Genomic DNA, 5,198 nt, shown 5'->3' on the forward strand with positions numbered 1-5,198 from the left:
TCTTCCCCCTAACTGTGCACCGTTGCGAAGGTACGTTGTTTCGGAGCACCACGTGATGATCGGGTGTGATAGATTCTAACGTTCGAATACAACGGGTGTTGACGAGCCTAGCATGTACAGACATGGCCTCGGAACACATGCGAAACATTTAGGTTGACTTGACGAGCCTAGCATGTATAGACATGGCCTCGGAACACAAGAGACCGAAAGGTCGAACATGAGTCGTATAGTAGATACGATCAACATGGAGATGTTCACCGATGATGACTAGTCCGTCTCACGTGATGATCGGACACGGCCTAGTTTGACTCGGATCATGTATCACTTAGATGACTAGAGGGATGTCTATCTGAGTGGGAGTTCATTGAATAATCAGATGAACTTAATTATCATGAACATAGTCAAAAGGTCTTTGCAAATTATGTCATAGCTTACGCTTTAGTTCTACTGGTTAAGATATGTTCCTAAGAGAAAATTTATTTGAAAGTTGATAGTAGCAATTATGCGGACTGGGTCCGTGAACTGAGGATTGTCCTCATTGCTAGACAGAAGACTTATGTCCTTAATGCACCGCTCGATGTGCTGAACCTCAGCGTCGTCTGTAGATGTTGCGAAACATCTGACATACACGTTTTGATGACTACGTGATAGTTTAGTGCGTAATGCTAACGGTTTAGAATTGTGGCACCAAAGACGTTTTTGAAACGTCGCAGAACATATGAGATGTTCCGAAGACTGGAATTGGGATTTCAGACTAGTGCCCACGTCAAGAGGTATGAGACCCCTGACAAGTTTCTTAAGCCTGCAAACTAAGGGAGAAAAGCTCACTCGTTGAGCATGTGCTCAGATTGTCTGAGTACCACAATCACTTGAATCGAGTGGGAGTTAATCTTCCAGATAAGATAGTGATGGTTCTCCATAGTCACTGCCACCAAGCTATTAGAGCTTCGTGATGAACTATAACATATCAGGGATAGACATGATGATCCTTGAGCAACTCGCGATGTTTGACACCGCGAAAGTAGAAATCAAGAAGGAGCATCAATTGTTGATGGTTAGTAAAACCACTAGTTTCTAGAAGGGCAAGGGCAAAAGGGATACTTCATGAAACAGCAAATCATTTACTGCTCTAGTGAAGAACCCCAAGGTTGAACCCAAACCCGAGACTAAGTGCTTCTGTAATGAGGGGAACGGTCACTGAAGCAGAACTACCCTAGATACTTGGTAGATGAGAAGGCAGGCAAGGTCGACAGAAGTATATTGGATATACATTATATGAATGTGTACTTTACTAGTACTCCTAGCAGCACCAGGGTATTAGATACCGGTTCGATTGCTAAGTGTTAGCAACTCGAAATAAAAGCTGCGGAATAAACGGAGACTAGCTAAAGGTGAGATGACGATATGTGTTGGAAGTGTTTCCAAGGTTGATGTGATCAAGCATCGCATGCTCCCTCTACCATCGAGATTGGTGTTAAACCTAAATAATTGTTATTTGGTGTTTGCGTTGAGCATAAACATGATTGGATTATGTTTATCGCAATACGGTTATTCATTTAAGGAGAATAATGGTTACTCTGTTTATTTGAATAATACCTTCAATGGTCTTGCACCTAAAATGAATCTCGATCGTAGTGATACACATGTTCATGCCAAAGGATATAAGATAATAATGATAGTACCACATACTTGTGGCACTGCCATTTGAGTCATATTGGTATAGAACGCATGAAGAAGCTCCATGTAGATGGATCTTTGGACTCACTCGTTTTTGAAAAGATTGAGACATGCGAACCATGTCTATTGGTATATATGCATGAAGAATATCCATGCAGATGGATCGTTTGGACTCACTTGATTTTGAATCACTTGAGACATGCAAATCATACCACATGGGCAAGATGACTGAAAGGCCTTGTTTTCAGTAAGATGGAACAAGAAAGCAACTTGTTGGAAGTAATACATTTTGGTGTGTGCAGTCCAATGAGTGCTGACGCACGCAGTGGATATCGTTATGTTCTTACTTCACAGATGATTTGAGTAGATGCTGAGAATATTTACTTGATGAAACACAAGTCTGAATTATTGAAAGGTTCAAGTAATTTCAGAGAAGATCGTCGTGACAAGAGGACAAAATGTCTGTGATATGATCATAGAGATGAGAAATCTGAGTTACGAGTTTGGCACATAATTAAGACATTGTGGAAAGTGTTTCACAATTAATACCGCCTGGAACACCACAGTGTGATGGTGTGTCCGAACATCATAACTGCACCCTATTGGATATGGTGCATACCATGATGTCTCTTATCGAATTACCACTATCGTTTATGGGTTAGGCATTAGAGACAACCGCATTCACTTTAAATAGGGCACCACGCAATTCCGTTGAGACGACACCGTATGAACTATGGTTTAGAGAAACCTAAGCTGTCGTTTCTTAAAAGTTTGGGGCTGCGACGCTTATGTGAAAAAGTTTCAGGCTGATAAGCTCGAACCCAAAGCGGATAAATGCATCTTCATAGAATACCCAAAACAGTTGGGTATACCTCCTATTTCAGATCTGGAAGCAAAAGTGATTGTTTCTAGAAACGGGTCCTTTCTCGAGGAAAAGTTTCTCTCAAAAGAATTGAGTGGGAGGATGGTGGAGACTTGATGAGGTCATTGAACCGTCACTTCAACTAATGTGTAGCAGGGCACAGGAAGTTGTTCCTGTGGCACCTACACCAATTGAAGTGGAAGCTTATGATAGTGATCATGAAACTTCAGATCAAGTCACTACCAAACCTCATAGGACGACAAGGATGCGTAGTACTTCAGAGTGGTACGTAATCCTGTCTTGGAAGTCATGTTGCTAGACAACAATGAACCTACGAGCTATGGAGAAGCGATGGTGGGCCCGGATTCCGACGAATGGCTCGACGCCATAAAATCCGAGAGAGGATCCATGTATAAAGCAAAGTATAGACTTTGGAAGAAATACTTGATAGTCGTAAGGCTGTTGGGTGCAGATGGATTTTAAAAGGAAGACAGACAATGATGGTAAGTGTCACCATTAAGAAAGCTCGGCTTGTCGTTAAGATGTTTTCCGACAAGTTCAAGGAGTTGACTACGATGAGACTTTCTCACTCGTAGCGATGCTAATAGTCTGTTGGAATCATATTAGCAGTTACTGCATTGTTTATGAAATCTTGCAGATAGGATATCAAAACAAGTTTGCTTACCAGTGTTCGTGAGGAAAGGTTGTATGTGATACAACCAGAAGGTTTTGTCAATCCTGAAAGATGCTAACAAGTATGCTAGCTCCAGCGATCCTTCCATGGACTAGAGCAAGCATCTCGGAGTCAGAATATACGCTTTGATGGAGTGATCAAAGTTTTTGGGTTTATACAAAGTTTGTTAGAAACTTGTATTTACAATAAAGTGAGTGGGAGCGCTACAACATTTCTGATAAGTATACGTGAATGACATATTGTTGATCCGAAATGATGTAAAATTTCTGGAAAGCATAAAGGGTTGTTTGAAAGGAGTTTTTCAAAGGAAGACCTGGATAAAGCTGCTTACATATTGGGCATCAAGATCAATAGAGATAGATCAAGACGCCTGATGATACTTTCAAAGAACGCACACCTTGACATGATTTTGAAAGAGTTCAAAATAGATCAGCGAAGAAGGAGTTCTTGGTTGTATTACAAGGTGTGAGTATTGAGTAAGACTCAAGACCTGACCACAGCAGAAGAGAGAGAAAGGACGAAGGTCGTCCCCTATGCTTTTGTCATAGGCTCTATACGGTATGTCTATGCTGTGTACCGCACATGAAGTGTGCCTTGCCATGAGTTGGTCAAGGGGTACAATAGTGATCCGGGAATGAATCACATGACAGCGGTCGAACTTATCCTTAGTATCTAGTGGACTAAGGAATTTTCTCGATTATGGAGGTGAAAAGGAGTTCGTCGTAAAGGGTTACGTCGATGCGAACTTTGACACTAATCCGGATGACTCTGAGTAGAAAACCGGATTCGTATAGTAGAGCAGTTATTTGAAATGGCTCCAAGTAGCGCGTGGTAGCATCCACAAGATGACATAGATATTCGTAAAGCACACACGGATCTGAAAGGTTCAGACCCTTGACTAATAACCTCTCTCACAAGCATAACATGATCAAACCAGAACTCATTGAGTGTTAATCACATAGTGATGTGAACTAGATTGTTGACTCTAGTAAACTCTTTGGATGTTGGTCACATGGTGATGTGACCTGTGAGTGTTAATCACATGGTGATGTGAACTAGATTATTGACTCTAGTGCAAGTGGGAGACTGTTGGAAATATGCCCTAGAGGCAATAATAAATTGGTTATTATTATATTTCCTTGTTCATGATAATCGTTTATTATCCATGCTAGAATTGTATTGATAGGAAACTCAGATACATGTGTGGATACATAGACAACACCATGTCCCTAGTAAGCCTCTAGTTGACTAGCTCGTTGATCAATAGATGGTTACGGTTTCCTGACCATGGACATTGGATGTTGTTGATAACGGGATCACATCATTAGGAGAATGATGTGATGGACAAGACCCAATCCTAGGCCTAGCACAAGATCGTGTAGTTCGTTTGCTAAGAGCTTTTCTAATGTCAAGTATCATTTCCTTAGACCATGAGATTGTGCAACTCCCGGATATCGTAGGAATGCTTTGGGTGTACCAAACGTCACAACGTAACTGGGTGGCCATAAAGGTGCACTACAGGTATCTCCGAAAGTGTCTGTTGGGTTGGCACGAATCGAGACTGGGATTTGTCACTCCGTGTGACGGAGAGGTATCTCTGGGCCCACTCGGTAGGACATCATCATAATGTGCACAATGTGATCAAGGAGTTGATCACGGGATGATGTGTTACGGAACGAGTAAAGAGACTTGCCATAACGAGATTGAACAAGGTATCGGTATACCGACGATCGAATCTCGGGCAAGTACTATACCGGTAGACAAAGGGAATTGTATACGGGATTGCTTGAATCCTCGACATCGTGGTTCATCCGATGAGATCATCATGGAACATGTGGGAGCCAACATGGGTATCCAGATCCCGCTGTTGGTTATTGACCGGAGAGTCGTCTCGGTCATGTCTACATGTCTCCCGAACCCGTAGGGTCTACACACTTAAGGTTCAGTGACACTAGGGTTATAGAG

This window comes from Aegilops tauschii, chromosome 3 (genome assembly GCF_002575655.3).
Source record: "Aegilops tauschii subsp. strangulata cultivar AL8/78 chromosome 3, Aet v6.0, whole genome shotgun sequence".
Taxonomy (NCBI): Eukaryota; Viridiplantae; Streptophyta; class Magnoliopsida; order Poales; family Poaceae; genus Aegilops; species Aegilops tauschii.